Source organism: Cyprinus carpio, chromosome A3, assembly GCF_018340385.1.
Source record: "Cyprinus carpio isolate SPL01 chromosome A3, ASM1834038v1, whole genome shotgun sequence".
NCBI lineage: Eukaryota > Metazoa > Chordata > Actinopteri > Cypriniformes > Cyprinidae > Cyprinus > Cyprinus carpio.
In genome coordinates, this window is record NC_056574.1 from 3,147,941 (window position 1) to 3,171,996 (window position 24,056).

Sequence of the window (24,056 nt, forward strand, 5' to 3'; positions counted from 1 at the left end):
TAGCTTTGCATTGATCACGCTTTGCTGGATGATTTCCACCACAATTTTTACAATTTACAATGTTCTTTGTCCCGCTCGTGTTTTTCTGTTGCGACTGTTGCCGGTACACCACGGCTTTTTTTTCTCTAGTATATACTGCATCAACGCTCGTTGGCCCACTGCGCGGCGCAGCCAGCACCTTCGTGTGTTGCTCGGTTAACTCGCTGATTTGGCAGATTTTTATCGCTTTCACGAGAGACAAATCACTTTCTCTGAGCAATACTCTTCTCACGTTATCACTGCCTATGCCACACACACCAGTCTATCTCTGATTAATTCGTCTGTGAGAGCACCAAAGTTACATGTTTTCGCTTTATTTCTCAGCGTACTCACATAGGCCTCGATGGTTTCGCCTGGATTTTGGTTTCTGGTGTTGAATGAATGTCTCTCCATTGTCACGTTTGTCTCTGGGTTGCAAATTTCTCGGAATTTTCGCTTCAAACATTCTGGATCCTCCCTTGTCTCCGCTGGCGTAACTATATCTGCCCCATTATCAGCCAGTATCGCTGGAGCATATGAGAATGAACGCTCTCTTTCAATCGCCTCTGGTCCTGCAAGATTGAGGAGTATGTAGGCTTTAGTTTTATCTGGCTTTTCGCTATGAGCTGCGGCGATGAATATGTCGAATTCCAGTTCGAATTTTCGCCAGTTTTCTGCTATGTTGCCGTCGAAAATCAGCGGGTCTGGTCGGCGAAATCCGTCAGCCATTATGTCCTCTGTGATTGCTTGATTTTAACTTCTGACACCATGTGCTTTGTTATAGAGATGGAGACGTTTATATCTTTCAGAATGACTCTTTTATTAGCCAACATGGACATTGGTTAATCAATGTGAAGCAAGTACATCACCTGCCAGAAACACCCCGCCCCTCTTTCCCAGGGGGCACCTCAACACAGGGAAATACCATATATGAACATAGCTTCCATAAACCTAACTTAAGTATGTTATAACTAACTGGATGACACATCATCAGTTATCTACACTCTTTATGAGGGGGCATCTGTTATCTACGCTATAAACCTTTGTGTGTGTGTGTTTGTTTGTTTTTTATTGTGCGCTCGCGCGTTTGGTATTGAGGTTTTGGGTCGCGTCCCATTTGAGTCACAGAGGATCACCTGTCTGATCAAAACAACAATTTGTTAAACTTTTAGTTTATGATGTGCATCTATCTCTGTCACATTTTAATTCCTCGTTACTATTTCCGATTGCGTCAAAATGACTACATTTGGCATCTATAGTTGTTCGACAGACACACACACACACACACACACACACACACACACACACACACACACACACACACACATATATATATATATATATATATATATATATATATATATATATATAGCCTATGCGAAATTTTGCTGGCAAAAATGTGTCTTGTGCATTAATACATTATAATAATGCATTATATGTTTGTATTCCAGTTAGGCTAAATACGGCCTCTTTCCGTGATAATGTCCTCGTAGGATCCTGCCTCACTCCTCCTCTCGTCTCAGCTCGTCTCTCTCGGTGTTTTTTCTCCCACACACACTCCTACTGTCACTCCACGGCTGTCATGCGTTCAGATTCCCCACCTCCTCATGCAGGCCTCCACCGCCGAAAATAAGAGCTCGCGCAACAAAGTCTCCATAGAAACCATGCAGTGGCCGCTCTCAAATATCTAAAACCAAATAATCAGGCCAGAAATACAGATCAGAGGTCAAAAAACCAGCGTTCGCAGACTTTCAGGGGATGAAAGTTGTGGTAAACCCGTCAAATTGTGTGTTCGTAAACGTTCGGATACACTGGAATTTCTCACTTCCGTAAATTCTCCTCATGATGTTAATAAAAATAGGTTCTTTATTGGCAACGACGGTCCCATAAAGAACCTTTAACATCTGTGGAATCTTTCCATTGCACAAAAGGTTCTTTATAGTGAACAAGGTTCTTCAAATAATTAAAATGTTCTAGAAATGGTTATTTTAAGAACTGTTTTACGGTGCAAGAGTACTTCTATTATAGGTTATTGCTGTGAAAACTCAAAACTGTGTATTTTTAAAAGCGTGTTGGTGGTTTAGATTGGTCATATTCTTATTGAATAAAAAAATAAAAAAATGTTCAGAGAGTTATGAACACCCAGAGCATGAAAATGTTTACCCAGAGGAGACAGAAAGAGATGCGGAGAACATTTGGGTTTGGACGCTAAAATACTTTGACAAGAGGAGGAAGAGAGACATCCCCTCTAGAATAGCAGAAAATCTGTGACGACGAGGAAAATGAAAAAGATTAAAAGTCTCATCCCACAGACAGAAGGAAAAACAAAGATAATTCAGTCAAGACAACTCATCAATGTCGATCACTGGCCGTGAACACAAAAGCGCCTTTATATCCATCATGTCTGGACTAATTTGGACTGAATTTCACTTGACATCAATCTGAAGTGAATATAATCGCAGTGACATGCTCACATCCTTCTCCTCTACCTCCTCCGTTATCCGCCGGTCACCCACATGAGCGCGAGACCGCGAGGATGAGGAGGAGAGCGCGCGCGCGCTCGGAGATTACCGCGTGAGGGAAGTCAAAGCGGAGAGACCGGAGGGATTAACCTGCGAAAACTACAAGAAAACACGAATTAGGAAAACAAGACGCTGGTAATGTCGTGTTAAAGATGGGTGTGTTCGGAGAATAGAAGAAAGAAAGACTGCCAAAACACCAAGTGACGCGAGCAGAAGACACATTTACGGGAAAAAAAAACGTTTACAGATTAGATATTTTTGCTTTCATAAGGTGAGCAATTCTTCATATCTTCATTCATGTGTGTAGTAAGTTGGTCTGATTATACAAATGTCCGAAACGCTGTTAAAGTTTTTTTTCCCCCCTAGTTTATTTCCATACAACATTCATGAGGTATTATTTTACTGGTTTTTTTTTTTTTTTTTTTATGAAGATGTCGCTGCATATAGTGTAAAATGGGACCTATATATGGTCAAACAATCTGCGTAATTTACGACAATATACTGATTTGCCAATTCTTATTATAATTATATATAAATAATGTTATAAATTACAGCCCACTTTATGTACGGTTTACATTTCTTAAATTAACTAGGCTATATTTCTAAATTTCAGTTGTAATACAACATGACAATATGCGCAAGGACTGATTTGCAGATCAAGTCGATGGCGGATGGGCAGATGAGGGGAGAATAAATGCGGCTGAAACAGAGAAAAGAAACTTGATGTTGTAATGAAAAGAGATTATTCTGTTTGAGATCAGGCACTGATCGCGCGCCGCATCTGGAGCTTCACCGGATTTACCGCGCGCGCGGAAACGTACCTGCGCTTCATACTCTATGTCACAGCCTCAATCCTGAACATCTGCTGCATGATGAAACCCCTGCGGTCAGGTCATTTTTTTTTTTTTGTAAATGAATAAATAGTACAAATATGGTTCAAACTGTCAAAAGTGGGTGTAGAACGTCTATTGACTTACCCAAAACACACAATCCTGTTATTTCAGCCAATATACCAAACTACAGTGGCCACAAAAAGTACCCGAATAAATCATGCTTATATCAATTGTATCATTTATTGTAAAGAAACATGCACAAGCTAAATATATAGTCTGAAGGTTGTTGCTTTGAAGTGCTATAACATTAGATGTCAAGACTATGTTAATATGAGTTAGTGTGTGGAACTGCAAACAGTAGATCTCGGCACCATCAACGCCAACAAGGTCATGGGTTCAATTCCCACAGAGGAACTGATTAAATGCTACCTTGAAAGCAACGTAAGTCACTTTGGATAAAAGTGTCTGCCGAGTGTGTGAATGTAAACATCAGCTGTTACTGAAGAGAAAGATCCTGCAGCCTTTGAGTTACAGACACTTGATCTAATGAATGACGTCAGACATGAGAAAATGTGACTGAGGTGAAGAAATTATAACACAATAATAAGCCTTAAGAGAAAATGAAATTACACAAAATCATGATTTCTTTAAGTTCTTCTGACATATTCTTAGCGAAGCACATTAAGAACTTCATCATTTATCTAGTAAAGAATAATACATAGATCAGATTAAATCTGGTTGAGTCTCAATTCACCTTCTGTTAGTGTGTGTGTGTGTGTGTGTGTGTGTGTGTGTGTGTGGTGCTGTCATATTAATCCCCCCCCCCACACACACACACACAGACGGACGTCTCAGATTACAGCGCAGGATCTTCAGGGCTCATTTCTCTGGATCTGCATCATATCACTGTTAAAAATGAGAGATGAAGAGATTATTCAAATATCATTTACTGGATTAGGAATCAAGAAACTCTCTCTCTCTCTCTCTCTCTCTCTCTGTCTGTCACACACACACACACACACTCTCACACACACCACACACACACACAGACACACACACAAAGATAAAGTCCATTTTCATTGTAAAGAGCAGTTATTGAGTCACATGCATCTGTCCTGTTGACGTCTGCATCTCCCACAATCCCACTCTCCCCTCAAACTATTTAATGTCATTTAAATTGACAATTCATAACAAGACATACTAATCTTTTCAAACAGTAGCTTAGAGGAGGTGTGTGTGTGGTGTGTGTGTGTTGTGTGATTGATATCTGTAATGAGACCATGATCATAAGAAACAGAAAACGGCCCTTTAGACATAATCAGATCACTTTACTCTCATTTACAGTGTCATGAAGCGACAGTAAACACAATATGAAATACACAATAAACACACAACCTACAAAATATACAGATACACTCTAAAAATGGGAAGAGCCTAACATCTTTTTGAGTTATGATAGCTTCTAATGAAATTATGTTTAACCATTTGTGCCTATTCTTTTAGCACGAATATTTTTTTTAAGTTGATTACTCAAAATAAAGTTTCTCTAAATTGGTTCAACATAATTCGGTCATAAATGAACTGTTGGACTTGGAACCAATTAATCTTATATATTTCAGTTCAGATCAACACTTAATGTAGCACAATTTGCCAAATGTAACTTATTTAGCGTGTAAATTTGACCAATAATTAAGATTGTCACACTAGCTCTACTCTTTAACCCAAAAACTTTAACCCAACCTTACAGAAACTCTTTTAAATGTCAAACAAAACATATTTGTAGCAATAGCCAAAAAAACATTGTATGGGTCAAAATTATCGATTTTTCTTTTATGCCAACAATCATTAGGATATTAAGTAAAGATCATGTTCCATAAAAATATTTGTAAAATTTCCTGCTGTAAATATATCAAAACTTATTTTTTGATTAGTAATATGCATTGCTAAGACCTTTATTTGGACAACTTTAAAGGCAATTTTCTCAATATTTAGATTTTTTTGCTTTCCTAACAAACTATACATCAATTGAAAGCTTATTTAATCAGCTTTCATATGATGTATAAATCTCAATTTCAAAAAATGATGGACCCTTATGACTGGTTTTGTGCTCCAGGGTCACATATATTAAGTTGTTTTGCCATCCAGATTAGAAATTATCAACCACTGCACAGATTTACCCAATTAAAAATAAGTATTTTTATTCAAATAATTTAAAAATATTTCTGATTTTAAAAAATAACAATATTTTAATATACTTTTAGTTAAAAATATTTTTTTCCACATATTCTGTCATTTGAATGTACAGACGTTCAGATTAAATATTTAAATACTTTGGAGCCACTGTATATGTAAACATAAATGTTATATGTAGATTTAAATCTAAAAATATAAGTCTAAATATAGAGCTGAACATTTAGAGAGCATGCAAATCAGTGGTGGCTGTAAGCCTACATCTGAGTGTGTATGCGTGTGAGGGCTATTTTAACAGCTGCTTTGACCCAGATCACAGCATCCAAACCAGAACACAAATATAGTTTCTGTGCACATCACTTCAGCCTGAACTTTCAGCATAGCATCTTGACTGACGCATCTCTGTGTTTGCAGTGTGTGACGTACAGTAGATCCAGGTGTGTTAGGATGCCAATCCCCAATCTTTCCGGGTAAACGGAGAACACTGTTCTGTCGTGTCACTGGAGAAGCAGCGCACACAAGCTGAAGATCAAATACAGCATGGGAGCCAACAGAGCCAGCAGGTAAGAGGAGAACGTGTGGGAGCATTCATGTTTATGGGTCAAAATAATGCACAAAAATATGCTTAATTTACTCAGTTTTGATTATTTCTAACATTATAAAACTCATTTGGATGAGTCAGTATATGTGATGTAATTTGTGTCTCTTTTTTGAGAGTTGTAAACTTTGTTCTGTTTAAATAATTTCATTTTTCCAAGGACAACTGTCTTGGACTCAAAAGCTATAAGCAAGTAACAAATCAAATAATAAAGCATAAAGAGGTTTACCCATCATCATCTGATGGCCATGTTTGTTTACTGAAGTCTTCGGTTCTACCATCACAGTAACACCACACACCTGAGAAGTAATGAAATAATCTTATTAAAGTCATAGTTCACAGAAACAGTATCATTCTGTCATCATTTACTCAAGCCGTTCAAACCTTTTAACTACTTTGAAACACAGATAATGATATTTGGAGAATTTTTTGTTCATGCAGAGTCAATGGGTTCCTATGTTTGTTTGGTTCCCAAAGTTCAGAAAGAAAGTCATACAGGTTTGGAATGACATAAGGGAGAGTACGTGATGACAGAATCCTCCTTTTTGTGTTAAATATCCATTTAAGTCCTAAAATCTGTAGAATAAATGGTAAAATGCTGCCAAATGCAGAACTAACAAAGTTTGTGGTAATTTTCTCAGCTTGTTTGTGAATCAATCTGAACTCTCAGAGTCAAATGATGTGTGTTTTATGCTGCTTCTCTAAAACAAGACCATCTTAGACCAATTAAAGAGGATGAGGGTGGACAGTATCTTGCTCTTTGAGGCAAGACTATGGGCTATTTTTGCTTCCATATCATGTCTTGTTTCAGATTAGTGGGAAGAAAAACATCCAAAATACACATTTAGGGTGTTTATTTATTGTACTTTATCTATTTGGGTCTGTAGATCTCAATCTCGATACATATCTTTAAAAGTTTTTTCTCCATTTCAGCAGCACTAACATACACCAAATTTTACAAATTTCTTCCTCTCTATTATCTGAAGGATTCTACTGAAGTATTTGTTTATATATCATTCACACTGATTTATATAACATTTTATTCCTAAAAACATGGTAAAAATGCATCTCTTTATAGGCTGTGAGTTTGTTTCTCCACTTCAGCAGCACTTACATACACCAAACTTTACAGTTTTATTCCTATCTATATTCTGAAGGATTTTACTGAGGGGGTTGTTCATATATAATTCACATTCATTTATATAAGAGTTTATTCCTAAAAAAAAATGGCAAAAATTTTCTGGCTGTTAACAGTATTTTCTGAAAATCAATTTTTATTTAGTGATAAAAAGAAAAACCCCAAATCCCTTCTGTAAAACCTTTACCATTTTGTTAATATGTCAACAAAATCAAGAGTTTTGAACCTGGTTTTATCCAATGTTCAGATTTATGTTATAGAAATATATGCAAATTTGCACACCTTTAACTAGATAATGCCCCATTTGGATATTTAACTTGTAATACATATTTTTTTTTCCTCAGTTTTATTCACATGTAAATCTTGCCTTAAATGAGGTTAAGAAAAAGCTTAAAATAATAAACTTCATGCCAAAGATTTATCAATTTTATTCAACAACCAGATTTGTACACTTCTTTTTTTCAGTACGCTAGAAACTGCAATAGATGCTTGAAAATACAGTTTCATGTGACGTTTCACTGGCTCAGACACATTTACTCTCCCTCATGTGCTCCACCAAACATCAGCAGGTTGAGAGCCAGTAACACTGGCAGACTGTTTTATTTATTTGTATATTAGTGTGTGTGTGAGAGAGAGAGGTAGAGCTCAGGTTATAATCCCTAAACCTTCACTGACCGCAATCCTGATAGGGCTAAATGACTGGCCTTCCCTCATAATCCCAGATGAGGGGCAGGTAGTGCACACCTGAGGCCCTCGTACCTTCACACACAAAACTCTGAAGAGTGTGACAGGGAAACGATGGAGAAACAGACAGTCGTGATCCCACTGACAGCACCTTCAGTAAAGGTTTAGGAGGTTCATCAGGAGGGTTTCTGCAGAGAGACGCATTAGTGACTCATGGTTTATCTGGAGCGAGTGTGTGTCCTTTAGACCGGTCACTGAGAGAACAAACACTCCAATCAGATTACAGCGCTTCACCTGTCCTCCAGCAGCTCCAAAAACCCAATTTCACACCTTTAGTTATTCATACTGTGCTTTATACAATACAGATACTTTCAAAGCAGCTTAACAGAAATGAAATGAAAAGGCAAATAACAGTGTAGCAAAATTAATCAATTATGAAATACATTCAAATTCATGTAAAAAAGAATCTGTTAATAGGTCAACAGCAAGTTACCGTACTATATAAAGGGTTAAAAACTGTAAAAGATCTAACCAGACATTTCATGTAATTTTACAGTAAAATGCTGTTAATTATTTTTAGAAGAAAAAAAAAGAACAAATCAATGTATAATTTACAGTCAAAACTGTAAACTGATATTCCCAGAATTCCCTGCGTGACACCCCACATTTGAAAGTATTCTGTTTAAATAATCATGTTTTTAAAAAGTTTTTGTTATCAGTTATGTACATTTTGCCTTTATTTTACATCTGTTGTTTAATGAAAGTTTATTGCATTATTTAAGTATCATGTGTGTTACCATGATGGTGTTTTGTGTTTGCATGACTCTGTGCACCTTCTGGATATTAGTATATACTTCTGCTTGTGGCAAAGCTACTTGTGATGAGCTCTGATTCTTCATGAGGCTTTCTCTTTTACCACCTGCATTATTATGGTGGTCGTTAGTATGTTAAAGTTACAAAACAGATTTTAATAGCAGTGTGCATTGTTGAATTTACTGGTTTACATTCAAATTGTCTTGTTTGTAAATTACAGTTTTATACTGTAAAATCTACAGTTTTTGGCCGTAGATGTGTTTACAGTTTTTCTGTATTTTTTACAAAATTATTCTGGCAACCACAGCTGTGTACAGAAAACAATATTGTCATTATTCAGATCAATTAGAATAATTACGTCAATCAAGGTTATTCATGTTATCTACACTCATGGCCAAAAGTTTTGGCAGTGACATAAATTTTGTTTTATGCAAAGTTCGCTGCTTAAGCTGTTGTGGTGTTCATTCACATTGTTTCTAGATTATTGTGTAGAGTGATCAGATGCATTTTAAATAATTGCTAAAAGCTTCATTGGCCAGAAAATGAACTTTTCATAAAAAAAACTAATTTCACTGTTTTTTTTTTAATCATACTAATTAGATTGTTAGAGCAGGCTGGCTGCTATAAAAGGAGTGAAGGAGTACTTCCAAACATTGAGTTCTTGTTAGCAATGGTTACCTCCAAAGAAACACGTGCAGCCATCATCACTTTTCACATGCAAGGAAATTGCTACAAAAAATATTGTAACTGAAAGAAACATTTACCGGATCATCAAGAACTTCAAGGAGAAAGGTTCGACTGCAGTGAAGAAGTCTTCAGGATGTCTCAGAATGTCCAGTAAGCACCAGGACCAGGAGTAAGCTACAGAACAGGACCGTCTCCTCCTGAGGAATCAGCTACAGAACAGGACCGCCTCCTCCAGAGGAGTCAGCTACGGAACAGGGCCGCTTCCTCCTGAGGAGTCAGCTACGGAACAGGACCGTCTCCTCCTGAGGAATCAGCTACAGAACAGGACCGTCTCCTCCTGAGGAATCAGCTACAGAACAGGACCGCCTCCTCCTGAGGAGTCAGCTACAGAGCAGGACCGTCTCCTCCTGAGGAATCAGCTACAGAACAGGACCGTCTCCTCCTGAGGAGTCAGCTACAGAACAGGACCGTCTCCTCAGCTACGTGTCTGGTAGGTCTCCTCCTGAGGAGTCAGCTACAGAACAGGAGCGTCTCCTCAGCTACAGAAGAGGACCGTCCCCTTCTGAGGAGTCAGCTAGAGAACAGGACCGTTTCCTGCTGAGGAGTCAGCTACAGAACAGGAATGTCTCCTGCTGACGAGTCAGCTAGAGAACAGGACCGTCTCCTCCTGAGGAGTCAGCTAGAGAACACGAGTGTCTCCTGCTGAGGAGTCAGCTACGGAACACGAGTGTCTCCTAGAGAACAGGACCGTCTCCTCCTGAGGAGTCGGCAAGAACAAGAACGTCTCCTCCTGAGGAACCAGCTACAGAACAGGAGCATCTCCTCCCGAGGAGTCAGCTACAGAACAGAACCATCTCCTACTGAGGAGTCAGCTACAGAACAGGACCGTCTCCTCCCGAGGAGTCAGCTGCAGAACAGGACCGTCTCCTCCCAAGGAGTCAGCTACAGCACAGGACCGTCTCCTCCCGAGGAGTCAGCTACAGAACAGGACCGTCAGCTCCTGAGGAGTCAGCTACAGAACAGGACCGTCACCTCCTGAGGAGTCTGCTTCAGATCAGGACCCCCTCCTCCAGAGGAGTCAGCTATGGAACAGGAACGTCTCCTCCTGAGGAGTCAGCTATAGAACAGGACCGTCTCCTCCTGAGGAGTCAGCTGCAGAATCGTGTCTCCAGAAGTACAGAGCTTGCTCAGGAATGGCAGCAGGTTGGTGTGAGAGCATCTGCACACACAGTGAGGCCAAGACTTTAGGACGACGGCCTGGTGTCAAGAAGAGCTGCAAAGAAGCCACTTCTGCAGCAAGTACAAGGATTGGACAGCAGAAGACTGGTACAAAGTTATTTTCTCTGATGAAGCTCCCTTCCGACTGTTTGGGACATCTGGAAAATTGATTGTTCAGAGAAGAGAAGGTGAACACTACCATGAGTCCTGTGTTGTGCCAACAGTGAAGCATCCTGAGATCATCCATGTGTGAGGCTGCTTTTCAACCAAGGGAGTGGTTTTGGATCCGTGGCCAGGCAACTCCCCGGATCTCAATCCCAGTCCTCAAAAGGCGAGTGGACAAGCAGAAGCCAACAAATTGTGATCAACTCTGAGAACTAATAAGGCAAGAATGAATCACCATCAGTCAGGATTTGGCCCACAAGCTAATACCCAGCATGCCAGAGCAAACTGCAGAGGTTATGAAGAACAAGGGTCAACACTCTAAATATTGACTCATTATATATTTTTTGCAAATAAAAGCCTTTAAAACTTAAATCATTGTTTTTCAGTATACAATAGAAACATGTGGAAATATATATATATATATATATATATATATATATATATATATATATATATATATATATATATATATATAATCTACAAGTACTGAAGCAGCAAAACTTTGCAAAACACAAAATTTATGTCACTGCCAGAACTTTTGACCATGACTGTAAAACTACTAAAAAACAATTAAAAGTGAATTGATATATATCTAAATAACGAAAATAATATATATGTATACCTGAATAAAATAAAAATATTACATATACTCAAATAGTAATAATTAAAAGTAAATAAACATAAAAACAAAAGCATGTGAAAATGAAAACTGAAAATCTAGAAATAAAAGATTCAAAATATTAATCACTATATATTAGTTTTTATAAATGAAAATAAAACTGTAATTCTGATACATTATTCTAAATAGTAATATTAAAAAAAGATAAAAGCACATGAAAATACTCAATTTAACTGAAATTAAAAAGAAAACTGAAAATACATACATAAAAGCTATTTCACAATATTAAATTTAAAACTGAAATAGTAAAATTAAAAATAAATTACAGAAAACTAAAATTAAAATGAAAACTGAAGACATGTTTTCTGACCACAAACTCTTCTCTTGTCTCTCAGGTACAGCATCGTGTCTCCCGATGAGGAGGGACTGAAGATCTCCACCCTCGGCCTCCACAACGGCCACGGCTCCGGACGGCTTCACTCCCCTGGAGCAGAGGCGGGCCCAAGCATGGCATCAGCACTGATGAGGACTGGCTACAACGGGAAGATCTCCACATCAGGCCGCGGCCAGCTAAGATCCCGCTTCGTAAAGAAGAACGGCCAGTGCAACGTGGTCTTCGCCAACATGGACGACAAGCCATGGCGGTACCTGGCGGACATCTTCACCACGTGCGTGGACATCCGCTGGCGGTACCTGCTGATGATCTTCTGCTCCACCTTCCTGCTGTCCTGGCTCGTGTTTGGCCTGATCTTCTACAGCGTGTCTTTAGCGCACGGGGACTTCAGTCAAGATCACGGAAGCAACGGAAAGCCGTGGAAACCATGTTTGCTGCACGTCGAGGGTTTCGTCGGCGCATTCCTGTTCTCAATCGAGACCCAAACCACGATTGGTTATGGCTGGCGCTGCGTGACCGAAGAGTGTCCCATAGCGATCGTAACGGTGGTGGTGCAATCCATCATTGGGTGCATCATTGACTCTTTCATGATTGGCACCATTATGGCCAAAATGGCACGTCCGAAGAAGCGAAACCAAACCTTGATGTTTTCATATAACGCAGTGATTGCACTGCGAGATGGAAAGCTGTGTTTAATGTGGCGTGTCGGGAACCTTCGGCGGAGCCACATTGTTGAAGCCCATGTCCGTGCACAGCTCATCCGCCCCTACGTGACTGCGGAGGGCGAGTTCATCCCGCTGGAACAGATGGATTTGAATGTGGGCTACGACGACGGGACAGACCGCCTCTTCCTGGTGTCGCCACTAGTAATTGTGCATGAAATCGACGAGGACTCGCCGCTTTGGGGAATGAGCCGTGCGGATCTCGAGTCTGATGATTTCGAGATCGTAGTGATCCTGGAGGGAATGGTGGAGGCGACAGCAATGACTACGCAAACCGTAGCTCGTACCTGTCCCGCGAGATCCTGTGGGGTCACCGCTTCGAGCCGGTTATCTTCGAGGACCACGACCGCTACCAGGTCGATTATGCGCACTTCCACAAGACCTACGAGGTTCCCTCGACACCCGCCTGCAGCGCTAAGGAACTGAGTGAACTGACTGGGCGCCGCTCATCCGGGACGTCCCGCTCCGTGACTCCAGACAGCCGGAGCCGCGCTCAGACGCTACACCCACCGCACTCGCCCAGCGACTTCTGCTACGAGAACGAGGTGGCGCGCTGTGCTGCGGAGAGTACGAGGAGGACCAGAAAAATGTTCCAGGATTCGGCCACAATGACCTCCGGAAATAACATGCTCTGTGTATTAGACATGGACAATCAGATCGAGTTTGACATCCTGCAGACTGCCATCCCACTCGACCCCATGACTTATAAGAGCGAATCCGAGATATGACGTTCTCACAAGTACATGCATTTATTTAAACTCATTTATTTATACAAGAAATAGATAGTTATAGAAATATTTAAGTTGATTATTTGAATGTATTCTACTTAAAAAACGCAATTAATCTAAAGAAATAAAAATAAATATAATATAATGCAATTTATTTATATAAATGTATTATGTAAATATAATGCACTTGAATAATTTACTTAAATATAAATAAATGTAGTAATATGTTTATAAATATTTGAATACATTTCTAAAAAAAACATATACATATACAGTGTTATAAATATTCATACAAGTCAGTTTATTCAAATGTAAAACTCAAATGTATTATTTACATATTAATATAAAAGTACACTTATTTATAAATAATGTATTTACATATATGTATTATATAATTATAATATATCTGATTAATTTATTTGCATAAATATAATTTATTAGTAGTAAACGTGTATATAAATAATAAATGTATTTAATTATATGAAATGCATTATATTTATTTAAATACATTTATTAAAAATAAATACACTTATTATGTATATATATTTATAGATAAATACATCTATCTATTATTTAGAAATAAATAAATCGCATTGCCTGCATTGGTTTTGTACTTTGCTCATCGCAGTCTTCCCAAAGGAGGAAGTGGGTGTGTTTGGCCTCAAGGAACACGTGACCCTAAAAGTCGAGACCTCATGTCATGTCACATAAATGGTCACTGATGAGGCTTGCAGCAGAGATTAAACGCATCCTCAGTGAAAATAACACTAAGAAGCACAAATAACTTCACCAAAGGAGTCGAGCTCAGGATGGACTGACATTTCTCTCTGTTCATGTGTATAGTTACTGTAAATATGACATAAAACCTGTCAGATTCTGTTCAAAAGATGAGTTTTGATTTTTGAGTTTTGAGTTTTGAGTTTGAATGCGAAAGCAACATTAATTAGATCATTTAAAGTGTTATTTATTTATTATAATTTTTTTTTTTTTTAATGTTTTTAGGGATGGAAAAATTAAATATGTAAAAACTGTCTGAAATGAATTTTCATCCTGGTGAAAATCTCAATGATTTATCAAATATTTTTTATGAATTTATGTTTGAAGCAATGACAGCTTTCTAGCATTAAAAATTTTACATTTTTCATGAATTAGAGAAGGCATAATAATTTTTTTTTTTTTTTTTAAATATCCATCTAAAATCTATGGAAGCCGATTTATGCTACGGAATAAAAAAATATAAGGTAATTGCTACTTTTCACAATTCATACTTTCTTTCTTACAATTCTGAGAAATTTTTTTTTTCAAATTGTGAAAAGAATAATTCAGTTGTGACTTTAATAGAATTCCAAATGTTCTTCTCAGAATTCTGAGCTTATATCAATCAAATCTGAGTTTAAAAATCTGGGAAGTCACACTTTTTCCTCATAATTCTGAGTTTATATCTCACAATTTCAGAATTTGTTTCTCATAATTCAGACTTTTAAATCTGCCGATTCTGAGTTTAAATCTCACAATTCTGACTTTTCCAAAAATAAAATAAAAAAGTCTGAATTGTGAGATAATTTTATTTTTTATTCTGCGCTGGAAACAGACTTCTGTAGAATACTGCACCTAATGCAATCTTAAGCAGCTGATTCTGGGTCTTCTCAGATTTAGTTTGACATGTTAAGTGTGTTGCACATCATTGTAATGTCGTGTGGTTTTGTGTTGGACTCGTCCAGCGTTTTACAGGGAATGAGGTTTTAATGCAGTCGAGCAGTTTGGTGATGGTGTGTGTTTGTGGGAAAAGGCACTTTCACTCTTGAACTGTACTGTGAAACTCGGACAGATGATACGGTGATATAAGCTGATGTAGTGAGTTACAAACACTCCAGTCTTTAATGTATAAACTAGAGATCAATAGCAATGTTAATTTTTTTATGTTCATCACTGGTTCCCCCAGACTTTCCTCCCATCATGCTCATCTCGGGACGGTTCTGGGCGAACCTGATGTTTGTAAATAAAGCTGCTGCATGATGGGAAACTTTTTCAAAACTGGTTTTTACACGTCTTCCCATCTGACAATCTTCCAGATGACGTTCAGATGGAGAAACTTTACTTGTAAGCATCAAAACTCCTGAAATGCACTTTATTTTGTTGTGTTGCACCTTAAAGTTATACTGAAATAAATCTTTCTACTGCACTATGTTTGGATGTCTAAGCCCATTATTAAATACACAAGCTGGGACTAACGCTACATTACCTTGTGCTTCAGTAAATCATTTGACTAAACCTTGATTCCTGAAACACACAAACACACTGGGGAAGAATGACTGAATACAACTGCATAGCGGTTTACTAAATTTACAAGTTATTTAAATAAGGACTGAATAATACAGATTTAGTCATAACATAGCTTCTGGAGATACACATTTCACACATCTGATGAAAGCATGACTGATCACTTGCAGTTCTCTGATCTCTCCAGCAGATGGCGTACAACAACACTTTACACACTAGCACACAAACCCGACACACCGGCGCCCTCTGCTGCTCACCGACGCCTTCAACACACACACACACACACACACAACACACACACACACACACACACACACACGCACTGCAAGAATAAAAATAAATACTCAAATGATAAATACAACATTTAAGACATTTTAAAAGTCAACAGAAAAAAAAATATTTTTTCACATTTAAACGTTTAACAGAGAATAAAAAGTTTTAGTACATTTAACGTTTAAATAAAATAAATACGCCCATTTTAGTTTGTTTACGCACGTGTCCTTGAACCATAAAGCGCAACGCGTAATTTAAAACGTGCGAAAAACCCAGGCGACAGTTCTTTCATTTCAACACGATACAAACCTAACAGAAAACGTTCTGAAGGTTCTCTCAAAGTTATGAACGTTCTTCCCGTAACGCTAATAGAACGTTCGTTCAAACTCATCAGGTCAATAATGTTCTCAAAACGACAGTGTTGCAAAAACAGCCTATTTTTACACTGTTCATGGAATATTCTATTTCTGAAATGTTTCCCGAAATGTTTGTTTGAAAAAATGTTCAGAACATTCAGATGATTCAAAAAGTAACATTTTTATGTTTTCAACATAGAACGTTGTTCGTATAACCAGGAAAAATGTTGAAAAAAGGGATGTTTTGAATGTTCAGTAAACATTCAGAAATGATGTTTAATTGAACAGGGCAACTTTTAGGCAGATGTTCTTAGAACACATTTTTGTTCGCTGGGATGGACCCTATTTTATAGACTTTTCATTAAAAAGTTGCTTAAATGGACAAAATGAGCAGAAAAGAACATATGGCTGTACAAAATCAAAACGTAAACACTCATTAACCAGCGGTCTGGGGTTTAGTTAGTTTATTTGTAAAGCATCACTAGTCTTGCTCTCTGGGGATCCCGAACCAATGACTTCTCAAAAACACCCACACTTTCTTTCTTTCTTTCTCCGTTCTCTCTCTCTCAGAACTCTCACTCCTCCACAGCTCGATATCTTTGACTCAGTCTTCCTCTTGTTCAGGTGAATCACTTGTAGAAGTTTTTTCAGTAACCTGCTTCCACTAATTAACCAACCCATGTCAGTCCATTAGTAGGGTGATCATCTCAGACAGCAGCAGTAGAGGGAGACAGAGAGACAGAAACACATTCAGAATACACATGAGCTGAGTCCAGTTACAAAAACACAGCCATTGCATTGTTAACTAGTCTTAAGAACTAGTCTGACCAGCAGTTAGCCGAGAGGTAATCTCTTTTACCTTTCTTTTTTTATTATTTTATTTTTTTAGGAAAACTGACTTTAAAACGGTTTTGATTAGTCTCAAAAAAATTAAAATAAAATAACAAAACAAAACAAAAAAAAAAATAGATTACTATTTTGTAATATTAGTCTAGTTATGCAACAGCACTGAACTTCTGCTCCTAACAGTGACCTTTGACCTCAAGGGTCAGAGTAAAAGTTCAAAGACAACAACGTTTCTTCATTTTTTTTTTTCTTCATGTCAACTGTAAAACCCTTTTGTAAAACAAAAGCCTGTTTCTTAATGATATCAGATGCAGGAAGTGACATCGTCTGACTGATTAACATACTTTATAAATTGAGTTGAACATTTTGTATATTGTAAAAATTAATTTGATGAGTTAAATTATTGGTGAATTTTGTTTGATGAGTTAAATTAATGGAAAAAAAATGATTAACAATATATATATATATATATATTTATTGATATATATATAATGTTTTTAGTTGTAGTTAACTAATTATAATAATTCTGCAGTCAGTTTAATTATAATTAAAAAACTAAGGTGGGAACTAAACTTAAGTTTCGAAGCTGAAGTAGGTGGATTTTTTTTACAGTGTAAAGTTGAAGTGACCAAAGCAGATTTCTGAACCACACGTTTATTGACATACTCACTAAATGACAGCACAAACACAGTGTCATGGATCCAGAGCCATGGCTGAAGCTCTGCAGCGCGTCTGATGGGAGAGAGAGAAGTCTGGGGATCCAGGCCTGAGGCAGACAGACTCATTCCTGACTGAGCAGAAGAGAGAAGCGTGATGAAACTGATAGTGCTGTATTGTGTGGGTCAGTAACAGAGGCTCATTGTCAGCGTTTACTGCCCCCTGCGCTGCTCATTATGAGCCGTTCCCCCTCACCCTCCATCTATCCTCACAAACTCTGCTTCCTGTCTCACTTCATGTCTCTCTCTGGAAAATACAGAAAAGATCTCCTCTCATTGACTTAATAAGTTTCATTTGCCTAAATAAATCTGTTTATTTGATTAAAGTAAAGGCATTAATTAAAGTCCTTCTGAGTTTAAATGTGGGTCAGCAGCGCCTCCTTTCTGCAAATCACTGCAACTACAGCAAACAGGCCTTTTTTTTTTTTTGCAGATGCAGATGCTTTTATCCAAAGTGATTGGCAAATGAGGAATAAAACTCATTTGAACTTAATTCACCTTAGCTGAAATTATCAAATTCTTATTGGACAATTTTGCAACACTGACACCTTTATTTCACATAACGTTTTAAAGATGGCATTTAGCTGATTTGTACATATATATTTACCACAGCTGCCATTTTTACTGGAAATTTAAAATAATATTATACAGTATTAGTGATGACTGATTCTCTTCCTCTAGTTCATTTAGTTTTTATCATTTTTATTTCAGTTTCAGTTTTAGTTAGTACATCAAGTAAAACTGAATTAAAATGAGAAGCGTTGCAGAATAGCTATTTGATTTTATTTCAAGTAACAATTGTTTTAATGGTTTTAGCTTTAGTTAACTATTTTAAAAAAACAGGAAGAAATATCTTCCAATGAGGTCAAAAATAAATAAATAAATTATCTGAATTAAGTAGATTTTTCTGACCTCATTGACAGATAATTGTTCTTATTTTAACAATAAACTCACTTCATTTCAATTCATTTCTCAGAAAACAAGACTTCTTTTTAAAGTAATTTTGCTTCTTAAGTAAGCGTGTCTTGATTTAAGAAACTTTAGACATTTGGACCTGGAAAACAAGACAGAGATACTCAGGAAGAACACAGCTTTAGCAGTTAGTGTAGATTTAAACAGAGTTAAGCATCAGTAACATCGATCTGATGCTGAAGTGAATAGTCATGGCCAACATCATAAACTAAACTAAAGACTGAATGAAGCAGCCAATCATGAGTGCCTTTGTTTTTGTCTGTTATGAGGAGATTCTTTGTGTCACTGGAGCTTCATCAAACTAAACACACACACACACACACAGATCATGACAAAGCATTTGTAGCGTTGTCTTTGAGCCTGAGTGTGTGTGATGCAGAACTGGTTCAGAACAGTGGTTTTGAGGGTTAAAGGTTGACGGTTAAGAGACAAAAATGTCCTGCGATCATGTCTCACTGCAAATAATCATCTTCATCTAGAGATATGAAATAAAGCCACAGCAGGACTGTCGTGCTTTCATTCACACGCTGGTTTAGTCCTGGTCTAGACCACCACAGTCTACCAACAAACAGATCTGCTCAAGCTAGTCTTGTGAAAAAAAGTGCAATTATTACATAAAGATTATATACAAAGATACTTAAGACATACGCAACTCAAAAACACTTTAAAGTTCAAATAACTGAGTTTAATATAAAATTCAAACTATAATGTATTTTCATTTCAAATTACATGTAATTAAGTGTCTGAAAACACACTTAAGTACATTCTATTAAAGTATATTATTTATAATTTCATAATTACTCCTATTTTCTTTGAATTATGATTAAAGTACTGCTGAATGTACTGACAAACTCTTGATAAACTAAAATACTTCAATGTCTTTTCTATTTTACATTTGTGCATTTCTCAGATGGTTTTATCCAAAGTCACACACAAAAATATAATATATAATAAAATATAATATCCGTAATATATGTTGAAACTTGTCATTTAAATATATTTGTAATTAAACGTCTTATGATGAAGTTGCAATTAGTACATTTTTAATGTAATATCAAATTACACATTAGAGTTAAATGATGTTTACATGTACTTTAGTAGGTTAATCACACATCAAAATAATCATTAAAGCATGAAATGAAATTAAAACATATTGATTTTTAAAGCACTTTTAAAGTAAAATTAAAAAAACTACTTTTAATTTGAAGTTCACTACAAGTGCACTGGATCCAAAACAACACACTTTACAGTGATGAACGAGTGTGTTATGAATCTCTCACATCATGTGTGTGTGTGTGTGTGTTTGTCACAGTGATTTCTCATCCTCTCTGTCTTTCATCTCTCTCTCTTTCTCTCTCTTTCATCTGTCCATCCCGTCAGGAACAACGACTCCTTTCATTCGTTCATCTCCGCCCCCCACCGCTGTAATTCAATGTTCTCAGAAAAACACATGATTGGAAAGTCAGTCAGTCTTTACAGCCTCACACTCTTCCTCATCGCCCTTCGGAGTCTTCCTCAGCCGCAGCTGTAATTCAATGTTCTCAGAAACACACACAACCACACACACACACACTCACATCATCACGAAGCAGCATGAGAACAAAATGAGACACTAATGAGATTTTTTTATCTGTCAAACTGCCAATATATCAATCATAAGTCTGAGAACTCAATAAGAACTCAAACTTTTCAGCAGAAACAAGGCCTTGGATGAAGTGTAACGAACCTCCATCGACTGAAAACAGGACAGAAAGTCAAAGACGCTTTAATCTGAGTGTGAACGTCCAGGGAAAGTTCTCAGAACGTTGTTGAATGTTATGAACAGACATTAATAACGTTATCTGGTCTTTAATAATGTTCTCAAAACATTCTGGGAAAGTTCTATGCTATTCATTGAGAGTATAAAATTGTGTAAAGTAAAAAAAAACATAAAGAAAGTCGCTGGACTTTTTTGTTGGTGCGTTTGAAACCAGACCATTAAAGACTTGTTTACTCATCTGTAAATGAGGAACACAAAGGGCACCTGTTTGGCTGAAGGACCCGGGTGCAATTGGACTGAACCTGAGATGTTCAGGATCCTCATATAATCACAGCTCAGGTTTCTGGTGTTACAGACTGTTTCAGGGGCATTTCTGCCAGAGAGAGAAACATGCCGTCTGTTCCAGTAGCAGTGAAATGTGTTTGTGTTCCTGCAGGCCTGTGAGTCATGTGATGTCACATAATCAGAGACGTTTTGAGAGCCATCCGTTTGATCTCACTGACAAACACACAATCAATGATCTTCACCAGCACTTTACTGCCGCTTTAAAGACCTGTAAAGATTCATTAGGACCTGTTAACTCAGTCAGTCATCACTAGTGCTTCTATCAGTCGGTGTTAAAGCTGAGTGTGTGTTTTTGTGCCAGCACTTTACTGCCGCTTTAAAGACCTGTAAAGATTCATTAGGACCTGTTAAAGGTGAAAACCCCTACAGATAATGAAGGAGGAACCAGAACCACATCCACAGTGCAGAAGATCACAGAGACACGAGACTGCAGGACTCTATACACATCAGACAGTCAGAAAACACCTAACAACTGAACAGAATGCCCTAACAACCACTAAAAACACCCTAACAACCACAAACAACACCATAGCAACCACACAGAATACCCTTACAACCAAAAACAAACACCCTAGCAACCACACAGAATACCCTAACAACCACAAAGAATGCCATAACATCACCCTAACAACCACTCAGAACACCCTTACAACCAAAAACAAACACCCTAGCAACCACACAGAACACCCTAACAACCACAAAGAATGCCATAACAACATCCTAACAACCACAAATAACACCCCTAACAACCACACAGAACACCCTAACAACATCCTAACAACCGGACAGAATGCACCAACAACCACTAACAACACCCTAACAACCAGACAGAATGCCAAAACACCAATAACATTACCCTAACAACACCCTAACAACCACACAGAACACCCTATCAATCTCTAACAACACCCTAACAACCACACAGAACACTTTAAAAACCACAAACAAAACCATAGCAACCACAGAGAACACCCTAACAACCACAAATAATGCCATAACAACATCCTAACAACCACAAAGTACACCCTAGCAACCACACAGAACACTCTAACAACATCATAACAACCACACAGAACACCCCAAAAACCACACAGAACTCCTAACAACCACATAGATTGCCTAACAACACCCTAACAACCAGATAGTAAACCATTACAACAACAACACCCTAACAACCAAATGCCTAACAACCACCAACAACACCCTAAAACATTGTAATAACCGCACAGAATGCCCCAACAACCACTAACAACACCCTAACAAGTAGACAGAATGCCTAACAACAACTAACATTACCCAAACAACACCCTGACAAAAAAACACACAGAACACCCTATCAACCACTAGCAACACCCTAACAACCACACAGAACTCCCCAACAACCACTAATAACACCCTAACAACCACACAGAACACCCTATCAACCACTAGCAACACCCTAACAACCACACAGAACTACCTAACAACCACTAATAACACCCTAACAACTACACAGAACTCCCAACAACCACTAATAACACCCTAACAACCACACAGAACACCATAACAACATCCAAACAACCACCACCAACACCCTAACAACATCCTAACAACCACACAGAATGCCTAACAACCACCAACAACACCCTAAAACATCCTAATAACCGCACAGAATGCCCCAACAACCACTAACAACACCCTAACAACTAGACAGAATGCCTAGACACCCTGACAAAAAAAAAAACACACACAGAACACCCTATCAACCACTAGCAACACCCTAACAACCACACAGAACTCACCAGCAACCACTAATAACACCCTAACAACCACACAGAACACCCTAACAACCACTCAGAAGATCCTAGCAACTACCAAAAATACCAGAACAACCACCCAGAACACAATATCAACTACCTGGAACGCACTAGCAACTGCAACTACTCTAAACACCCTAGAAACTGCACAGCAACATCCTAGCAACAGATGCTAGGTAAGTTATCAGGTCTTTGTGTCATTTTAAAATATGTTCTAAACAATCATTGTTTTATTCTAACATGCTGATGAAAAGACTGACAGTTCCTGATGAAATCACAGATGTTTAATAAAGTCATTTATTAGAGTCTCTGCTGAGTGATCGCTGAGATCTGATCAATCACAGATCAATCAGCAGGAACGAGGCCGTGAGAAGCAGATGCTCTGATCCTCCATCCAGCGTGACCCTCAGAAATCAAGACGAGAGTCACAAGGCCCACAGCGGCCCGAGGGGAGAGAGAGCTCCACCAGAGCGTCCTGAGAACGAGAGACACACACAGAAAGACTCTTTTGTCGTCTGAATTCTTCTGCATCATTTTCTGCATTTCATCAGCTGTGACTCAAACTCACCCACAAATCTCATTTCCTGCCCTCTCTGTCTGTTCATCTGTCCATCCATCAGCACAACACAAACAAACACACACACACACACACGCACACGCACACGCACACACACACGCACATAATTGATATCATTGATGAAAAAGAAAACGCACACACACACACACACACAAAACGCACACGCGTTTGCTATCCTTGTGGGGACTCTCCATTGCATAATGGTTTTTATACGGTCCAAACTGTATTTTCTATCACACTACACCTAAACCTATCCCTCACAAAAACTTTCTACATTAAAAAAAAAAAAAAAAAAAAAAACTCATTCTGTATGATTTATAAGCTTTTGTACCCATGTGGACCTCAATGTAGGTCTCTACAGTGACACAAGTCCCCATGACTTTAAAAAAAAAAAAAATGTCATCTTGGCTGTTAAATATTACAAAAGTTGCATTTACAGACATGTTAATGTGGCACAAATGCATCCAAATCATAATCACTGGAAAGAAAGTGTCAAACTCTCAAAAGTCACATTTATTGACTAAAGCATTGCCATCATTATCATCATCATCATCATCATCATCATCATCATCATCATCAAACTTTCCTTCGTCCTTTGAAACTGAACAGTTTGATGAACTAATGCTGTACCTTTCAGAACTCAGTCCACCCAGAATATTGACTTAAAACTCAAAACTTTAGCAGGTGTGTGTTTCCTGTTTCAAACCTGTGACTTCAATGAATCACAACGGCCTGAACACAGAAACTGAACAAAAATGAAATGAGTTTTCTCACTGATGTCAGAGACACAAATGTTGAATAGGAGAA

The 24,056-nt window shown here is 37.9% G+C and overlaps 1 long non-coding RNA gene and 1 pseudogene across 1 annotated transcript in view; one reads left to right on the top strand and one right to left on the bottom strand.

The window, feature by feature from the left end:
- Positions 1 to 4,139: 4,139 nt before the first annotated feature.
- The window catches only part of LOC122135722, a 25,319-nt gene continuing 5,402 nt past the window's right edge, over positions 4,140 to 24,056 (bottom strand). Inside the window, exons 2-3 of the long non-coding RNA XR_006153652.1 lie at positions 6,391 to 6,460; positions 4,140 to 4,279 (exon numbers count right to left, since the gene is read on the bottom strand). This is a non-coding gene — a long non-coding RNA (uncharacterized LOC122135722). The remainder of the gene's footprint in view (positions 4,280 to 6,390; positions 6,461 to 24,056) is intronic.
- LOC122135717 lies at positions 5,827 to 13,452 on the top strand (annotated as a pseudogene).